The sequence below is a fragment of the Protopterus annectens genome, chromosome 6.part0 (assembly GCF_019279795.1).
Source record: "Protopterus annectens isolate FY-2018-M chromosome 6.part0, PAN1.0, whole genome shotgun sequence".
In the NCBI taxonomy this organism is placed as follows: Eukaryota; Metazoa; Chordata; order Ceratodontiformes; family Protopteridae; genus Protopterus; species Protopterus annectens.
The window spans coordinates 209,697,143-209,718,788 of record NC_056737.1 but is presented as its reverse complement, the minus strand read 5'-3'; the positions used below and the strand labels follow the sequence as shown (position 1 = coordinate 209,718,788).

The 21,646-nt window shown below is 41.9% G+C and overlaps 1 protein-coding gene across 35 annotated transcripts in view; it reads right to left on the bottom strand.

Annotated features, from left to right (window-relative positions):
- Positions 1-21,646, bottom strand: part of GPHN (gephyrin) — a 2,535,134-nt gene that overhangs the window by 554,432 nt on the left and 1,959,056 nt on the right. The gene's annotated exons all lie outside the window — the stretch shown is intronic.

Below are 21,646 nucleotides of genomic sequence, written 5' to 3'. Positions count from 1 at the left end.
ACATGATATAGATACATACATATGTATATAGAGAGAGAGATATGCACACATACATACATTAAGTACACGGACATACATACACCTAGCTATGTAAAGATAAGTGTATGTATGTTATGTCCATATAAACACACATGCACATACTATATGGACACACATATAGTTATCTATATAAAGATATGCATGTATGTAGACCCACCCCCTTTTTATCAAAGTACCTGTTCATAGAGTACACAATAATTGAAATCTGTTGGTCAATTAGCAAAGTACAGCGCATTTCTGCAGCAGTGTGTAATGGGGGTGTATAACAGATTGGGAGTTTCATTACTTCCAGACTGTTTTCCAGTGTCTGAGTTAGTATATAAGAAGGTGCAAGAGTTTGAGGGCTGACAAAGGAGAGTCGGACTGTTTTGAACTGTATTTTCACAGTTTGATTAAATGTGTTCAATCATTTTGTGGTCCACAGAAATGCATGCAATATAAGTTCTGTCAATTACTCACCCTATAACAATGTTTATATAACACACACATATACATATATCTATATCTATATATATCTATCTATATCTATATATCTATCTATATCTATATATATGTACACACACACACACATATGTGTGTGTGTGTATGTGTATATATATATATATATATATATATATATATATATATATATATATATATATACATACATACAATGCAGTGAATACGACAAAAGGATTTGAAAGGCAAAAGAATAACCACACTTACTTCTTCATTGGTGTATGACTTTCTGAGGGTCAATGATCATTAAAGTGTAAATTATTTTGCAATAAACTTTCTATATACATCATCGAATCATGCACATGTTTTGCAGAACGGATATACCGTCATATGCTCTTACACCACTGCTAAGTAAATATACTAACTTGGAGATCATGTGATTTTAGACAGAGGGACTGAATACTTAGATTTCTGATAAACCAAGAACTTCTGGTACCTCTGATGTAATGAAACTTGTGTGTTTGTTTATTCATTTAGTTTTTCGTTAACTGAGTTGGCCCTACTGGGTGGGGGTGGTACAGCTTTGCAGTTTTATTTATATTTTTTGAACCAGGTTGGCCCTACTAGGCAGAGTCTAGTTGCAATGGGAACCTAAGGAAAAAGGCTCCCGAAAGATGAACACCAGAACAAATCATAAACAATGAGAAAAACTCAAGTATAATGCATACAATAATAAATATTTACATATTTTATTTACGTTACTGGTGCAACTTGGTCAAGACAGGGCATGGATACCCAAGCATGACTGCTACAACACAGTACAAATATATATAAAGAAACATCAGAACTATAATAGAAATACCACGACTATAAATGGACTTGCTGAGTGCACAATAACAAACAAAAAAAAACAGTAAGCATAGTTTACTAGAACAAACAAACACATTCATTCTGAGATGCAATAAGTAGTGCAAGACGGCAGCAGCTGGCTTCCTAGGATGAACTTGGTCTGTCTGTACACTACTTTTTTTTTGCATCTGGCTCTTAAGTATAAAAAAGTTATGTTCTTACCATAACGTTCCATCTGAGTTGTTGCTTCATTTGTCTTCAACCTGTGGGTTTCAGATCAGTCCTCGGATCTGACTCGGCCAAATATTCCAGCCTTGGAGCCAAAAAAATGAGCTCCTCCTCTACTACCCATAACGCCCCACCCTCCCTCCATTCCTCATATCGATTTTGCTGCTAGGAATAGGTTCATAGGTAAGTGCTAGGCTATCTGCTCGAGGGCATCTATAAGCCTAGCCAGAATGTGTTGGCTTTTGCCACCCCCTTAGATTAGTTCCCTGTGCCTCTGTCCACTAGAGCCATTAGTTCCTGTGCCTCTGTCAGGCAGAGCCACTGCAGTGATTCCCGGGGTAAATTTTCTGTTTCCCATCCGCTCGTCAAGGTTTCTCTTGAAGAGTGTTAAGTGAGGGGCTCTGCCTAATGTAGATTGGAATCCTATTCCAAAGCATGGGGAGTCTCTGGGACAGGAATCTATCCCTCCAGCACGTCCTATTTATCATTGTGGTGAGGTTTAGATCCCTAGAGCATATGGCTCTCAGGAATTTGTTTTTTTTTTTTTAGGTGGAGCATGTCCATCAATTCTGGGTTGGACATGGCCTTGTATGTCAGGCAGAGATCACCTCAAAGTAAGCAGTATGCAACCAAGTACAGCTGGGGTTTCTTCAGTCGGGCTGCATAGGGCATGTGTTTGAGGTCAGTAATCCTCTTGGTGAGGTACTTGTGTGGTCTTTCCAGCTATTACAGGTGTCTTGTAAGGTACATCCCAAATGGGGTATTGTACTCTGATGGGTGTGATGAGTAGAGGGGCACAATAACCTTGTTTGCTCTAGATGCGAACCCTTTTGTGATTAGGTGGGCCACATAGAAGGATTCTCTAACCACCATGGCAATATGATTATCAAAGGAGAGATTACCATCTACTTGGGTCCCCAGATCCCTTATTACATTTTCTGTATTTAGGGGACTACCCATGTATGCAGTAGTTCGCGGGTACTTTGTTTTTTCCAAAGGGGATGACCATGCACTTTTTAGCATTTAGCTTGAGGCCATGATTTTGACACCAGGTATCCGTCTCAGTGAAACCCTTCTGGAGGATGTCTGTATCAGCCGGAGAGTCAATTATGGCCCCCAGTTTGCAGTCGTCTGCGAACTTGGTCAGCCATAGTCATCCTGTGCTTGCCTGTACCTCTGAGAAGTATATACTGAACAGGAGGGGTCACAGGACTGAGCCCTGGGGGACGCCACTTGTAACCAGTTTAGAGTCGGACCTAGAGCCTGCAACTCTCACTGTGTGGGTTCTATCCATGAGCCAACTGGCAACCCATCTCGTGACGTAGGGGTTTATGTTCAGGCTGGTGAGCTTGTCTATAATACCACAATGGGGAATGGTGTCGAAAGCCTTTGCAAGGTCTAGGTAGGCTGTGTAGACCTCCTTTCCCTCATCCAAAGCCTTGGTAACTGTCTCAAAGAAGTCCACCAGGTTTAGGAGGCATGATCTGCCCTTAAAGCCAAACTGGGTAGGGTCCAATGATTGGAGGTTCCCAATGTCTCTGTTAATGACTTCCATGATGATGTGCTCCATAGCCTTGCAGAACAGGCTAGTCAGGTTTATAGGGCGACAGTTCCCGGGGTCCGTTGTGGCTCCACCTTTGTGGAGCAGGATAACTGTTGCTGTGTGCCACTCTACGGGTACATAGCCTGTAGAGACCAGGCTAGTCAGGTTTATACGGCGACAGTTCCCGGGGTCCATTGTGGCTCCACCTTTGTGGAGCAGGATAATTGTTGCTGTGCGCCACTCTATGGGTACGTAGCCTGTAGAGAGGCTGAGTTTGAACAGTGTGTTTAGGTGAGTGGTTAGTTCATTTCGGAGCTCATGTAAGACACAGCCTGGGACATCGTACAGTCCCATTGAAGCTGTGTTTTTGGCTTTGGATAGGGCTGTTTTAACCTGTGTGTCAGTGATTGCTGGGGCTCTACATTCTTCTGGTATGGTTATGGGCCCTTTAGGGGGTGAGAGGGTGGTGAGGTTTGCACTAAACCTGTCTGCCAGAATGTTGGCAATATCAGTTGATTCAGTATATTTTGTGCCATTCTGCACCAACTCAGAGCAGATCTGAGAGTTTCCACTTAGGTTCTTGACATAGCTGAAGATGTGGTTATCTTTGGAGTCCTTGGCAATTTTTCTTTTGAAGCTAGCCTTGGATGATTTTATGAGGGATATGAGGGATCATAGTTTCTTGCTGATACTGATCAGGGATGTCTTTCCTTCTTGGGATTTTACTCTTTTCTGTACTAGTTTCTTCCTTCTATTGTATAGCTTGTTTATGGCCGGGGTCCACCAGACTGGTTTCCTTTTCTTGGAGGAGTGAGTCTTGGTTTTGCTTGGGATAGCATGATCCATGCATTCTTGCAGGTGCTCATAGAGTTCCTTTGTAAGGGATTCAGCAGCTTGGACAGCATTGTCCTTTAGCATGAGGACTGTGGACCTTTCCACCTCGGTCTTGAGTAACGTGAAGTTTGTTTTTGAAAAGTTTTTCACAGTGGTTTCCTTGATTGGGGGTGGGGGCGGGATGTGGATATCCAGAGTGATTAGTCTATGGTCTGATCTAACCAGCGAGGGGTTGACCTCCAGTGTGGAACACTGGTCGCACATGTTGGTGAAGACCAGGTCCAATATGTTGTCACCTCTGGTGGGGGTGCTGACCAGTTGATCCAGGGTGTTTGAGTTTATAAATTCTAGGATGTGTTGGGCAAGGGAGTTAGTACTTGAGTAGTTCTCCCAGTTAATGTTTGGGTAATTGAAATCACCCAATATTAGGGTGTTTGGTAGGACCTTCATATTTGTCAGTGTCTCCAGAAATGCGGAATGGGGGTCCTGGGTCATGGTGGATGATCTGTAGCAAGCTACAATTTGAATTGCAGTTTTGCTTGTTGTTAGTTGCACATGGATGATCTCTGAGGCATCGTGCTGCGCCACTAACCTGGAGGTGTGGGTATCCTTGATGAATATGGATACACCCCCGCCTTTTCTGTTTCAGTCTGGGTTCTGTGGCCGAATATACATCCACCACCAAACACCAGCAAAGTTATCCACACCATCCACAGAGTACCTCAGGGCATGGATGACACAGGAGAGAGAAGGAACTGAGTCACTTCTGCCAGATTCTCCCTCGATCTGAGGAAGGGGGAATGAGGGTGGGAAAGGCTGAAAGCAAATGACGCAACAACTCAGATGGAATGTTATGGTAAGAACATAACTTTTTATCTGAAGTTGTTGACTTCATTTGATCTTCAACCTGCGGGACAGAGTCCCCAGCTACATCAGCTCTAGATGGCACTCACAGCGGAACCAAAGGATGCCCTACTCCTGAAATAGATGTCCAACTTATAATGGGAAATGAAGGTAAGAGAGGATGCCCAGGTAGCTGCTGAACAAATGCCATCAACAGGCACTCTATACCAGAAGGTTGCAGAGGTAGATACAGATCTAGTGAATGTGCTTTGACCCGATTAGAAAGAGGAATGCCTTTTTTGGAGTATGCCAATGTAATGCACTTTGAGATCCAGTTAGCTAAAGTCACTTTAATAATATGTGTACCTAGTCTGGAATTAGTAAAGGTGACAAAAAGCTGGTCTATTTTCTTTAAAACTTTGCTCTGCTCAAGTAAAAATACAGCTGTCTGTGAACATCAAGTAAATGAAATTTGTATTCTTCCCTGTTTTAGAAATTGGGGAAAAAGACAGGAAGATTAATCACCAGAATAATGTTGGCCTCTGAAGCAAACTTGGGCATAACGAAGGGATTAGGGCAGAGAGAGACTCTTATCTTTATGGAAAAACAGATAAGGAGGTTTTATGGATAAAGCGTGAAGTTCTGAGACCCTCTTAACAGATGTGATGATAGCCACTAAGAAGGCTGTCTTCCAAGATAAAAATTGCAAATCGACCATGGCCACTGGCTCAAAGGGAGCAGGAACCAGAGCTTTAAGGTCCCAAGGTGGAGTAGGATCCTTAATCAGAGGTTGAAGTAGAAAGATGCCTCTCAAAAAGGCCTTACATATTTTAGTGGATGCCGAGGAGGAAGAATCTTCACCAATGTGGAAATTAATTTTTTTTTGGAGCTTTTCTCCCTGAGCCTCCACTGAAAATGGGCTCATTTCTGCCCAGTGGACTTTCCTGGTTAACAAAAGCAATTAACTATTAAAGACGTGAGCCAAGAAGTCTAAGATAGCTGGAACCGGAGCCGTGATAGGATCTATAATTGAGCCCAAACAGTAAATCTCTTCCATTTGCTCGAGTAAATTTTCCTCATGGAGGCTTTATAGGATGTGACCAAAATCTTCTGAATGGGGAGGACAACTGGGAGTTCTAGCCATCATAAGAAGTGAAGTAGCCAAGCTGTCAGCTTCAGGCTGAAGACATCTGGATGTCAGTCCCTGAAGGATGGGACAGAAGATCCAAAAGGGTATCGACAGTCCAAGGTGGACACACAAGGTGAGACCACAGAAAAGGGAACCAAACTTGTCGAAGCCAGAATGGGGTAATGAGGATGACTTTGCACTTCAACCTCTGAGCTTTCTGGAGGAATTTAGGGATCAGGGGAAGGGCAGGATATGGGTAAAGGAGACTGGGAGCCAAGCATGGACTCCCCCTGTGTGGACATTAGGGCAAAGTATTTGCTGCACTTGGTGCTGAAAGGATAGGCGAAGAGATCACAGCAAGGCTGACCCCATTTCTGGAAGATCATGTTTGCCACTAATAGATTGAGAGACCACTCGTGAGGCATCAGAATGGTTCTACTGAGCCTGTCCACTAGAATGTTCTACTTCCCAGGAATGTATGTTGCAATAAGAAAGTGGTTGGAAGAGATCACCCACTCCCACAATGTAATGGCTATTTGACATAGGGGATAAGACCTACCCCCCCCCCCCCATTTTTTGATGCACTATACAACCGACATGTTGTCCATCTGGATAGCAAGTGTCCCTGTAGGAAGAGAGGCATGAAAAGCTTGCAGCGCTAAAAGGACCACCTCATCTCCATGACCTTTATAAGCAGATTGGTCTCTAGGCAGGACCAGGTGCCTCAGACCATCTGACCCAGCCAATGCCCCCCTACCATACTTGGGAGTGGTTGCCATGGCCTCGGGAGGAAGGGAAGTTCTGAGTACAGATCCTGGGAGTGAAGCCACCAAAGAATAGATTCGTTGCAGACTCAAGAAAGTTTGAGGGGGGTAACTCGAGGAGGGACCATTGCACTGCTAAGGTCCACAGAAGTACTCTCATATGGAGGCGTCCAAAGGTGGAGAAGAGTAATGGTCACTGACATTGACCCCAATGCTCTAATGACCAAAAAGGTGGGAAGAGCAGGATCAGTGAGACTCTGCCTCACATACAACTGAAGCGACTGAATTCTGTCTGAGGGTAGAAATGCCATGCACTGAATTGTGTCCAGGTGAGTTCCTATCATGTTGATGACCTGAACTGGGTCCAGTCTTGACTTGGAAAGATTTATGGTTATGCCCAAGGTCGCAGCTAAGGGGAAAAGAAAATCCCTGGCTTGTAGGAGTTGATGTTTGGTGGGAGAAGTGAGGAGCCAATTATCCAGGTAAGGAAACACCTGAAATCTGAGCAGTCTCAGGGGAGCTGTAACTGCCACCATCACTTTTGGTAAACACCCTGGGGGCTGTGGTGAGTCCAAAGGTGAGTACTCTGAATTGAAAATGACTGGCTCCCACCCAGAAGCAGAGAAACCTTCGGGAGCACTTGTCCATCTTGATGTGGTAATATGTGTCCTGGAGGTCTACAGAGCACATCCAATCGTCCTTCTGCTGAAATGACTGAAAGGACTGAATCGTGACCATTCATAATTTAGTTTGGGCAACTGACTTGCTTAGAGAGGCGAGATCCAGGAGGAGTCTGAGATCCCCCGTTTTCTCTGGCATCAAAAAGAATCTGAAATAAATGCCCAATCTGAACTGGTCTTGGGGGATGGGTTGCATGACTCTTCTCTCCAACAGCTTTGTGATCTCTGGAACTGCTGCCTCCCTTTGATGGGGTGGGCATATCAGGGAGTTTTTTTTGATGGTTTTGGAGATTGGAAGAAAGGAATGGATACTACCCTGATCACCCAATGATCAGTAGTGAAGGATTCCCAGGCTGTTGGTGAAGTGAGAGATGACCCCCGACTGTCTCCAGAATAGAGCAGTCAGGCAACCCATCAGGGTTGCCAAAAGGGTCAGTCCGAGAATGAATCTTGGGACTCTAGATTTTTCAGACCACATCTGCCGCGAGGGCAGCACCTGCCATTGGACCCATTTCCCCCTCTGCCTCTGGAGGAAAAGTCTCCCTGCGAGTCCTGGAAAGTCCTAGAGACTTCGAGAACATTAACTTTTTACCACCACACTGGTTCCTAGAAAAGGGCCGTTGTGGGGTAGAAAAGTATATTCTAATGGCAGTCAGGGTCTTTCCATCCTTCTTGCAATGGGAGAGTGTGTCCCCGACCACAGGGTGAAAAAGAATGACCTGTTAAAGGGCGCCTTGATAAAGGACACCTTGAAAGGTTCCAAGAATTCACAGAGCCTCATACAGGTGCATTGCCTAATGGCTATGACCAAAACTGGCTGCCCTTGAGGAACCCTCTGCAGCTTGCAATAGTAACCTCATTATTGTGCTGGAAATAGCATGAAGGGTAACCATTTTGGAGGAAAAGACCTTCTTGTCCTCTTCAGACATGGAACCCAGGATGGACTCATAGATTTCCTTGGCAAGGTCTCTCTGAATCCTGATGACATGTGCCAAGTAGTTCAGTGTGTGCAGAGAAAAGGTCGCTGAAGAACAGACCCACTTACCAAACCTGTCCACCACCCTGGACTCCCTGTCCCAAGGATGTATGGAAGAGTTCTCCTGGTAGAGCTATCTTTGAGGCAGCTGCCACCATCATAGCATCAACTGGGATGCCCTTAGACCAGTGCAGCCTATCCACAGGCATGCTAAGAATCTTATCCGGGTGCTTGGGTATGGGGCTACCGTGCCCAGTTCCTTCCATGTCCTGCTAGAAATAAAGTCAATCAGGGGGGGAACCCAGGATGTCGATGGCCTTGTCCTGAAAGCTTCCAGGAACAAAGACTTGCCAGAGTTAGGTCTCTGGATGGGTCACCCACCTTTCTGTTGCAGGATCTCCATGATGTCTCTAAAGGAGACATCCTCAGGTGGGGATCTGGGGAACCCTCCCTTTCATCCAAACCCATGTCTTTGGTAAGGGATTCTGGAGGAGAATCCAGGTGCCTCCTCTTGCACATATAGTTCATGTGCATCTCTTTGGGGGGATGTTCTGGGGAGGTGTTAGAAGACATGGGGTGCTCCTGCAGTGGAGCCACCTGGAAACTTCCTGGAACAGGCTGCCCCACAGTGGACAGAGTTAAAGGATTCATTGTGGGCAGTTCAGCTGGGAGAGGGGTTGAGTCCAAAGAGAGGAGAGTCAAGAATCTCATAAGAACTGAGAAAACCCTCTCTACTATTTTGAACACCGAGAGCAAACAAGACCCCAATAGCAACTTTGTTGAGGCAGGATCCATGAACTTCAAACCCCACAAACTCTTGCCACACTCTGTGCCGAAGGTGGAGTAAGAGCCAAATTATCGACAGCCAAAGCACCGACGGGAAGAGACAGTTCAGAAAACGGGCTGCAGAAGCCAACTCCTCAGACCCATCTCTGAAGCTTCAGCTCTGAGAGTCAGTCGGGCCCGAAGACACTGGAGCTGAATTGCTCTGGGTGACCATTGGCATCGAGATACAGGTATCTGCCAGCACCTTCTCAAAACGTGGGATCCTCGGACCAGAGGGCTCCAATGTCAATGGGTGGATCAGAGAAGGAAAAATAAGCATAAAGTCTGATTGAGAACCTCTAGCTCCAGGGGGAGCAGGAACAGGTAAAGCCCCCATCTGAATCTGTGCCTTCAGAAATTTCCTCATGAGCCTGTCCACTTCAATCTCTGAAGGACCTAGCAGAAGAGGCTGTTGACCCCAGCCTGGAGTGATGCCTGGCAATGTCAGAATAAGAAACTTGGGTGAGGGAACCACTGGCTCTGGGGAAAAGCAAGGTGACCTGAGCCGAGGAGATGCTGAGGCAACAGGCGGGCTTTTGCTGGAAGTTCTCCCATGGGGCCAGAGACCTTGTCCTGAGCCTTACCCTTGTCTGACACTTTCTTGATGGCAGTTTGAGCCCCTGAAGTGGATTCCATTGATGGGGGCTGGAAGAATGGATAAGAACCCCGAGGATCAGTTTATTCCTCCTATCAGCGAGCACTGGTTAAAGCCCATGCAGATAGAACAGAAGGTATTTAGATGAGCCACCCCTAAGCAGATAACACACAGAGTGTGGCCATCAGAGGGAGGGAGCTTATGTCCACACATTGTGCACTTTCTAAAGCATGCTACCAGCAATCTAAAACTACAGCTAATCACAATTTTTTTTTTTTTTTTTTTTTTTTTTTTTTATGGGTAGGAAAAAAAGGGACAGTAAAAGAGAGAGAAATTATTCAAAAAAGTATGACTTACAACACCCAGAAATTGCTTAGACACCCTGGAGGGAGCTCAGAGATGGACCCTGCAGCTGTTCAGCAAGCGGCAAACAAGATCTGAGAGCTGGAGGAAGAGTGGGGGATTATGGGAGGGAGAGGAGCAGCTCAGTTTTCAGCTCCAAGGCTGGAGTATTTGTCAGAGTCGGATCCAAGGACGGATCTGAAACCACAGGTTGAACATCAAATGAAGTCAACAACTTCAGATACAATGATTTATAACAGTTTTGGTTCTATTATAACTGGGTGACCCACTGCTGAGAGCTCTCTTTTGATCTGCTGTGTCCTGCACATTCTTTAGTGGATTTCATCATCTGCCCAGTTTGCCATATTGTTTCCAAGACTGTGATATGTATAGTCCATCAGTGTGGTGAACTGAAGACAGTGAACTTCAAGGTCTTCAGCTATGGCCACCACCAGCCTGATACATTTGTCCCTTATGTTGTTTGCAGCTACTGACATATGTGTACTGCTCCAGGGACTGTATTTGTCTCAACTGTGTTCTGTGGTTTCCCAGCTAGCTGGATGGCATTTGAATTGGCTGTCTTACATTTGCAAAACCCACGAGGCTTCCATTGTCCAATGGTGAACTTCTTGCATATAAATGCAGGATGTTTACTGAAAATTTGTTTCGCTCTTACCTTTGGACTCAGGTCACTGGATATTTTAGGGTCTGTTTGTGTATAGCCTGTACGCAGCAGCTTACTTTGGCTTTGACTGCTGTGATCTGTCTTACTGACAACATATGACATGCAAAGAGCATCAGTAAGACAGTAGCAGATAAGAATAGCAATCATTTGGGATATTTTCTGAAGACATTGCTGGATATTTAATTCATAATGGAATGTTTGAAGACCTCTAGGAATGACTCTGCTGTATATTCCCACAATTTTTCTTTCTTTTTTTGCAAATTGCAATTAGCACATCTAATTTAAATGTTATCTTTGCAGTTGTTTTCCATTACTTTTAGGTCAATTAATGTGTGTTTTTAAAAATAATTTCTCGGAATGTACAACTTATTCTTTCTATTCATGCTTGTATCATACCTTAGTGCTGCACATTAATTTATCTATATAAAGTGCTTAGGAAATAAGCTGTCAAAGCTGAAGGTGAATTTCTAAAGAAAATCCTTGAAACACTATATTTTATTTAGGGAGCATTGGGACAAATGCCGTTTGTCATGCATAATCCATGGCTTAGTTGCTAAAATATGCATTTCATGTATATATTTTAATAATTCCTATATAACTTTTAATGTGCTTATGAACTGACATAATATAGTATTAGAGCATCTCTTCTTACACAACTGCCTACCATGAAATGTTCATACTACTAGCTGAAATATAGATCAAATTCAATTTTATTCCATCTCATTTACATCTTCCTGCAATGAAACTTCTTTTGACACAAGTTCCAAGTTGAAATATAGATCAAGTTCAATTTTATTTATGAAATGGTGAGGATTAAATTCCAAGATTCTTTTAAGCCCACAGTTACTTTGTAGTATAACAGGTAGATCATAGTAATGGTTCTTATTGTTATTTCCAAGTGGTAAGAACTACTGGTTTATAACTTATTTCAAAAAGCTGATCAAATTAAATAGAAAAAAACGGCAAGCATTCCATGTTATCTGTCTACACTGTCAATAGCTGCAGACCAAATGCTCTTTTTGCAGCTAAACTATATGTTGAATTAATTCTGAATCTGTGAGTTACTGAAAAGTTTACAATACAGTGTTTTAAACTGACCATCAGCATATAATAGTTCTAGAAAGCAAATCAATGTTTTACATATACTTATTTTAGAGTCATATGTGTAATAATTAACAAATGGTGACATATCTGCTACCTTTGTCAACTCATTAGCTTTAGGTGCAACTGATACTAACATTACACTGATGACTTTCATGTCTGAAGGACAGGCTGAACATACGGCCAGATCACTTCTAACTCCAAACTCATTTCTATAAAAAATTCCTGTAGTTTACAGATAATAGGATAGCAATAAACATGGACAAAAACTAAAAGTGTGCTTTTCAGTTCAGCCCCCAAGACTGGCTAACCCCCTCTGAGTATAATGGACCTGTTATTTAATGAGTGTTTAGCTTACACACCACACTAACACAATCACACAAAATAGACAACTCCGTTAAATCTACACAACAAAACATGCGACCTGTTAACACAAGACGCTCATATACCCATCAGCATCTCATTCTTCACTGGGAGCATAAAACTCCTCCAAAGACACTGCCAAAGGTTCAATGGCTTGCCTTAGGAGCTGCAAGACAGCAACACCGTCAGACACCTGCCAATGCCAAATAGTTAAACAGAACTGACAGAGCAGTTGTGTGTCAGTCTAACTGGTCCAAAGACCTCTAAAAACAATATACAATCATAAGCCCTTTTTCTCCCTCAAATAATTATACATAGTAATAATAATAATAAATTAAATACATCCTAAAATATTCACACTTCCTCCATTAATTAATTAACAGCCTATAATTGTAAAGTACCTTGCTAAGGAGACAGCTCCTACACTTTACAAAGGAAAAAAAAAGCCCCAAACCAGGCATGTCCAAGGGTCAGCTTCCGGTGATTTCTCCTGTCCACCTGGTGAATCTGGGCATACTGGGGCAATGCAGCAATTGTCTCATGTACACAGACAACCCTCTCCTCCTACCACCCAAGACTACAACCTGTGAGAGATGCACTTACATAGCCAAAATGGAAGCAAAGCTCTCTCCACCCAAGATTGTGCTAAACAGTCAAGAGGAGAAGGTTAACACCCACACTACACCTCAAGCAACACACAGCCCTTCTAAATCCGCACCACCAACACCCACATATAGCAACACTAAACCCACATATGCAGAGCCCCTTAACTGTAACCTGCCCAAGCAACAAAGACCTCTGAAGCTGAAACGCAAACAAACACCAATCACAACCAATGTGTCACATAGTTCACAACACCAGTGTGCCACCGAGCAACAGCCCCTAAGGCAAGACAATGTACTTAACACTTTAGTCATAGGTGACTCTATAGTCCGGCATACTGATGTCCCTCTCACCAGGTTGAATAAGGAGAAAATTACAGTCAGCTGCCTATCGGGTGCCAGGATCCGCCACATACCGCATGCACTCAAGTCACTCCACAACAAGTACAAATATGACTCTGTCATTGTCCATGTTGGAGTGAATGACTTGAGACGTACCTCCCTGGACTACATGAAAAGAGACATGGAAGAGCTCTCGGATCATGTGGCCCAGGCAGGTACGACCCTACCCTGAGTAGCATCCTGCCTTCACCCAGAATGATACCACAATATAAGGATAAAATGATTGACTTCAACAACTGGCTGAGCTTATGGTGTCATTCAAAGGGGATCCAGTATCTGTCTGCCTGGGATGACATGATTGACAGACCACGATGCTTTGCCAGAGATGGTCTGCACCTGTCGCCACTGGGATTCAGGTTACTGGCTAAGGCTCTTGCCACCCCTATAGTGCCTTTTTTAGGCAAACTTCAAAGGACAAAACCACCACCGTAACAGGTACAAGCATGCAAAATCTGAAGGTAATGCTACTCGATGCTAGAAGTCTAAACCTCAAAATGCACTCTCTCGAGGCACTCCTAAAAATGGAGAACATCGATATCTGTGCAGTAACTGAGACCTGGTTCAAGGCTCCAGAGAGCACCCCTGCAATACCAGGCTACAATTCTTACCACACTTTTTGGCCACCAAACCAGGACCAAAACACTAAAGGTGGAGGAGTGTCAATATTCACCAAGGATATTCACACCACCAGGCTAGTTGGCCAACAAAATGTGTCTGAAATTCTCCAAGTGCAACTAACACTAGGTAAGACTGCAATCCAAATTGTAGCTTGCTACAGATCCCCCACCATACCCCAAGATTCTCACTACACCTTTCTAAACATACTGGAAAATATTAAGATAGAACCAAACACCCTAATACTGGGTGATTTTAGCTATCCTGCCATTAACTGGGAAAACTACTCATGTCCCAACAACTTTGCGCAACGGTTCTTGGAATTCATAAATTCCAACGCCCTGGATCAACTAATCCATAGTCCCACCAGGGGCTCCAATATCCTAGACCTGATCATTACCAACATGGGAAATCAATGCTCCATACCTATGGTCACCCCCTCGTTAGTCAGGTCTGACCATAAGCTAATCACCCTTAACATCCACATCCCACCCCCACCCCCCAGTAAAGAAACCACCATAAAAAACTTCTCCAAAGCCAACTTCATGCTACTCAAGTCAGAAGTGACAAACTTCATGACACCCATGCAGACGAGAACTGAAAGTTCAACTGCTGAATCCTACACTAAGGCACTGTACGAGCACATCCACTCATGCATGAATCGTGCCATCCCAAATAGAACCAAAATGCTCTCATCCAAAAAAGGAAGCCAATCTGGTGGTCCCCTGCCATAAACAAACTTTACAACAAAAGGAAGAAACTTTTGCAGAAGAGAGGAAAATCCCAGGATGCAAAAAACTCCCTTACTAGCCTCAGTAAGAAACTGAGATGCCTCAAAATCCTCCAAAGCTAGTTACGAAAATAAAATTGCCAAAGATTTCAAAGACAACCACAAAGCATTCTATAACTATGTCAAGAATCTAAATGGCAATGCTCAGATCTGCTCTGAGCTAAAACAGAATGGAATTAAATATACTGATCCGAAGGATATTGCCAATATCCTGGCAGATCGATTCAGTGCCAACTTCACCCCCCTCTCACTTCCTAAATGGCCCATCTCAATACCGGAAGATTGCCAAATTCCAGTAATAATGGCCACACAGGTACAAAACGCACTCTCTAAAGCCAAGAATACAGCATCCATGGGACCAGATGACATCCCGGGCTGTGTACTACATGAACTACAATATGAACCGGCACCTCACCTAAGTGTCATGTTTAATCATAGCCTCACCTCAGGTTTCGTGCCCACTGAGTGGCGCAGAGCTACAGTTATCCCAATCCACAAGGGGGATCCACCTTGGATCCCGGAAACTACCGTCCCATCAGTCTGACAAGCCTTATCTGCAAGGCCATGGAGCGTATTATCATGGAACTTATAAACAAAGACAATGGCAACCTTCAAACACTGGACCCCACCCAGTTTGGGTTTGTGAAGGGCCGATCTTGTCTCCTGAACCTGATTGACTTCTTTGAATCAGTCTCCAGAGCCATGGACAAGGGTAAGGTGGTCCACACAGCCTATCTAGACCTTGCCAAGGCCTTTGACACCATCCCCCACTCTGGAATCATAGATAAACTTACTAAGTTGGGCATTAATCCCTATGTCACCCAATGGGTTGCTAAATGGCTTACTGATAGAACCCACACTGTAAAAGTAGCCAACTCCAAATCCAGCTCCAGACAAGTGACAAGTGGAGTACCTCAGGATTCAGTCCTGGGGCCGCTCTTGTTTGGCATCTACTTCTCTGAAGTACAGGTCAACACTAAGGGACTCTGGCTAACAAAGTTTGCAGATGACTGCAAACTGGCAGCCATTATTGAATCCCCAAATTATGTGGATAATCTACAAAAGGGCCTTACAGAAACAGATGCTTGGTGCCAGAGCCATGGGCTCAAGCTCAATGCCAAGAAATGTATTGTTATCCCCTTTGGGAAAAACATGTATCCATGAATTACCATATAGGTGGCAGTACACTAAACACAGAAAGTGTGATAAGAGACTTAGGGACACAGGTGGACAGTGGTCTCACCTTCGATAACCACATCGCCACAACAGTCAGGAAATCCTCCTATGTGGCACACCTCATCACGAAGGGCTTTTCATCCAGAAAAAAGGAGGTCATTGTCCCACTGTACTCATCCCTCATTAGACCCATTATAGAATACAACGCCCCATTTGGTATGTACCTCTCAAGACATTTGCAACAACTGGAAAGGCCTCAGAAATACCTCACTAAAAGAATCACAGGCCTAAAGCAGATGCCCTACGCTGACCGCCTTAACAAACTCCAGCTATACTCTGTCGCATATCGTCTACTCAGAGGCGATCTCTGCTTAACATACAAGGCCATGTCAAACCCAGAGCTGTTAAACATGCTACACTTAAAGAAATCCCAATCCCTCAGAGCTACACACTCCAGGGATCTAAACCTTGTCATCACAATAAACAAAACATGCTGGAGGGATAGGTTTCTGACCCAGAGACTCCCCAGACTCTGGAATAGATTGCCCATACATGTCAAGCAGAGTGCCTCTTTGGACCTCTTCAAGAGGAACCTTGACGATTGGATGGGAGAAAGGAAATTCACCCCAGGGATCACGTCAGTCGCCCTGCTAGACAGGGGTCCAGGAAAGTAAATAACATGGGAAGAAATAGCCAGGGAATTGTTATGGCTAGGCTTGTATAGGCCCTAGGGCTGATAGCCTAGTACCAACCTATGAACCTATTACAACTACCATATGATATTATAAGGAAATACATTTGTATTTCTACTAAATCTTATTAAACTCTACAATTTAATTCCAATAGCCTGATATAATCTGCTCTCCCACCTAATTTTCACTTTCAGATCCCTAATGTGTTTTTTCCTAGATTTCCTCATATATATATATTATCTAAAATATTATCTGTATTTATTTTATCTTTTCTTATAAATGTTTAGCACTATTTACCAATGCTTTATTCCACGTTGCACAGAATATTTACTTGTTTTCTTCTTTTGTCATGTTTTTCTGTCTTCATCTTGTTTTTTGAAAACTGATCTATGTGCATGCATTTACACAAAACAAAAAGCATCATTACCATCATCCCCCTTGGGGTTGGGGTGTCATATCAATGGTGACCCTCACCTAGAGCCAGTGCTCATATTACTGTACACACACAGTTTACTTATTTATTTCATAAGGAGGAGTTAACCCATTTGTTCAAGATTTGAGAACTTATGTGGACCTAACTTTTAACCAACATGTGTCAATTGTTATAAGAAAGTCCTTCTATATTCACAGTTTATAAATAAAAGGACTATGTCTAAATATAGGAAAGTCATTGTCCCCCTTTGCTCACAATAAACATGGACAAAACTAAAATCACTGAATATAATGGCCCCTTTGGCCAGACACATGCAACAACCAGAATGCCCACAGAGATATCTTACTAAACGGATACAAGGGCTAAAAATACGTCCTACATGGACAGACTCAAATCCTTGTTACTATACCCTGTATCCTACAGAATGCTATGAGGTGAACTGTGTCTGGTATAAAAGGCATCCTTCGACCTATTACTGATGGATTTATTACACATCAGCAAGTCAAGTGGCATCAGAAATACTTGGTCTAGGGATCTCATCAACAACAGAACAGTCTGGAGGGACAAGTATATTTTGCTGAGGATGCCACTGCAATTTAATAGACTCCTCATCCACATAAAACAAAGTTCACCCCTGTCCATATTCAAGTGCAACATGGATTTATGGATGGGAAACCAAAAATGTACCCTAGAATTTCCCCACACTACTAATGGGAGATGAAGTTCTTAAATGGTTTATTCCATTCATGAAGCTCCTCAAATTACCTATGCTATGATCCTAGTTATTCTCATCATGGGTAATATATAATTGTTGGCTATGGCATGGTAAGGCTAATCTATAACCAAATGGGATAGGTTAATTAGAACACAAATAGGGAAATTAGCTAGGCTTAAAATGGCCAGCGGGGGCTTGACTGAATATTACTGGTTAACTGGTTACCCGAGGCTATATTAGCATGATATTGATTCAGTCAGGACCTAGTTTTGCTGTGAATTGTTTACTGATTTAACATACAGCTTATCTTACTATTGCTAAAACAAACTGTGTATGATTTTGTTATGCTATGCAAATATTATTATGATTTAAAATGCCCTTGTTTCAAACATTAGCTTGGGGTAACAACAAAGACATTTGGCTGAATGTTATTGTTTAACTGGCTTCCTGAAGATATATACGCATTTTAATGGTTCAGTCACTTAAACCCTTTAAGTAGCAAACAGGAGATAGTTATGCTGTGAATTATTGGTATGTTTTAAAATGTTAAAATTTCATTTTATTTTCAGTTCTACACTGTCTTGAAAAGCTGACTGGTTTATAAAATTTTTGCAGTCCAACACTCATAGCTAGAGATCTGGAGAGTACAGGTGAAACAGTGATATTCTAAAGCAAGAATTAAGAGTGTGGACACTTGCGGCTCAAACAGGGAAACCATAAAAAAGGAACACTGAACTCACAGGTGGTACTTACTAATGAAATGGAGATTACTGTTGACTCAGTGATAAGTATATAAAACGTAAAAAAAAAAAAAAAACTTTTATTAAACTAATACAAAAGGTTAAGCACTTTCATCTATTATCGTCTGCAGTTCATCAGAACCACATAAAGAATTCATTGAATTTCCTTATATCTAAAAAAAGGTTATGCGATAAAAAAAGTGAAATAATTTAAAGAAACATTGCTTCAATAAAATATTGCCATAAATAAAATGGGAACAAATTCAATGCAACAGTGCAATCATACAAAACTATTCTTAAATTTATTAAACAATTAACGTATGATGAAGTCCCATGCACGATAACGGATGAAAATGCTTAACCTTTTGGACTAGTCATCCACATACAATGTTTTATTAATGCCTCACAAAAATGTTTTAATAGTACTACAGCCTTTAATCGTGTCATAGTAATGTATATTTTCATGCCAATGTATAAATCTTACATGTACTGCTTCATGTGTTTATTCTAATACGGTTCAGTGTAATAGTTCAAAATTATTTATCTCAAAACTTTGTATGATACTCCAGTGCACTAGATCAGTGCAGAAAATGGTCATTGGACTAGCCAAGCTATCTGATCATCAAATTAAGTATACGTAGGAAACATACACAGCATGCAAATGTAAAAGAATGCAGCATACCTTACCATACACATTTGTCTTCTAATTTTCATTTGTAATATGCGTTAGTATGTGCAACAGTATATAAAGATACATGTACACATGCGCACACACATGTAGATAGACATACATACATTCATATATTTATATCTACATAGAACAAGAGATACAGATATTCAGTAATGGTGTGGCATCTGATAAATGAAATATTTTGTACTACTGGGTTTAGGAAATCAGTTTCATAATGAGCGGAAAAGCCACAACTCAATAATGTTTGACGACTTCAGGGTTTTAGGCTATCTGTCTACTTGTTAACTGTGTAGGAAGGGGTAATATTACATTCAAGTGGAAGTGCAGTTGAGTGTTTTTATTTTAGTTATTTTGCTTGCATTTTCAGAAAATTGTTAGTTTTTTTTTGGTCCCATATCCCAGTAACACTGTTTTCTGATTGGCTAGATGTAGGTGTGCATTTTTATTTATCTTCTATTTTTACTTCTTTAGATTTTGTTTCTTGTGGTGCTGATCAGTGTGGTGTGAGTGATTTATAAGGGTTTATTTGTATAATTTTAAGCACGTGCAGTTTATTTTTAGGAAGTATAAAAAAGCGGAAAGATATGGTGGCACTGGTGCATATGTTTTAATTTTTGTATACTTTTAATAGTATTATATTCTGCATTTTGAAGGATTTGTATGTGCTATATAAGATTCATTTCTCACATTGATTTGCTTACTTTGTCTGGTCCATGATCCAGGAAACACAAAGTATTTTTTTCTATGCCTCTCACATTTTTACTGGTGATTTGAATTGGAGAATTCATTGTAGTTGGGCCGTGTTGTTATTTTGTCAGTACCAGTGTCTCTGCATGTGTGTGACTGTGTGAGTCTGCTTGGGAGGTACACATTTTACTGCTCCTGTACAGAGAGTGGTAGTAAAACACATGTATATTCCACCTCAAATAAATGTTTTGACTGACATATGTTTATATATATATATATATATATATATATATATATATATATATATATATATATATATGTGTGTGTGTGTGTTTGCATGTGTGTGTGTCTGTGTGCTTGTGTGGGTGTGTGCTTTTGTATGCATATCAAAATATATATATATATATATATATATATATATATATACATACACACACTCAGATTCACTTTACAGAAAGGTTCTTAGGTTCGATTGTCAGTTGGGGTGCATTCTGTACATCACCCTCCTTGTATTAGCATGAATATTCTCCCATGTCCTGAAGCACGTGGAAGTAGAACTGCAAATCTAAATGGACCTTAGCTCTATCTGTGTATGTAGTCTTTGTCTGGATGTGATATGGGAGGTTTAGGAATCTACTGTCATTGCCCACTTGCCTAGTACCATCTATGGATGGTAGCGACTGTTCATGTGTTGCTACAGGAGTTGGTGCAAATGGTGTGCATCATAGATAGATGTGTGTGTACACATATGCATAGAAAGATGTACATACACACACATATACATAGGAGTACGTTTAATAATCAAAACTCCCATGGTGGACAAAACAGCTGATCTACAGGTGTGAGAGATCTACAATCACCAGGGTTGGGAAATGTGCCCCTTCCCTAGGGATTATGTAATCTCAGAGTTAGTACACATACTTAGCAAGTGGTATGGGTGTACAGGGGCCTTGCCCCCTTGCAAACAAAGTAGTTTTCTTTTGCATGATCCGAGTTGTGCCATGAAGCTTAGGCATCAGGGTCAATGTTTTTATAGTCACTCTAACAAGTTTAGACTAACTTTAGTAGCTCTCTCTCTCTATGTATGTATGTATGTATGTATATATATATATATATATATATATATATATATATATATATATATATATATATATAAATCTAAAATCTTCCCTGCTGGATTTAACTACTGTGGTGTCCTAGATGAGTGTATGTCTCTAAATTTACTCTACCTACCAGCTACTTAAGAGTTATACTGCAACAGTGTGCTGATTCCTGTTCTCTGCACCTATCTGCAAGCTATCTCTCAGTTAAACAGGATACTTTAAAAATGTATCTTCTGGTGTCTTACAAGCTCCCTGTGTAGGTTTACATTTAAATATCTTTGTATTCCTGACAATTTGTACGATACCATTCTGAGACTTGCACTCTAGGACCTGCACCCCCCCGCCACATTTTCCTTGCAGAACTTTAAATCTTTATTTCTACTTGGGTATCTTGGGTTTCTGCTGACTTACTCCTATTAACATTACCCTGCAAAGAACTGTGTATGTGTTCAGCTTTCCTTATATGTAGGGTAGCACACATTCAATCAGACCAACGCTGTCCCCACCTGAAACCCTCTATAGCCAACCCCACCTTTATGCACACTGCCTAATAATTTCCTTTAGTCATTCCCAGTGGAAAAGTTTGAATTCGGCTACAGAAATCAAGTATAGCCCAAACAGACTATATTTACCACTTACCCTGCAATCCTTGCCAAAGATTTTATCCCGCTCCGTTCGCTCTGCTCCCCTCCCTACCCCCAAATCCCTCCCACCCCAGCTGTACTCAAATTAATCTAGAAAAAGACCACTCCCACTAATATCCAAC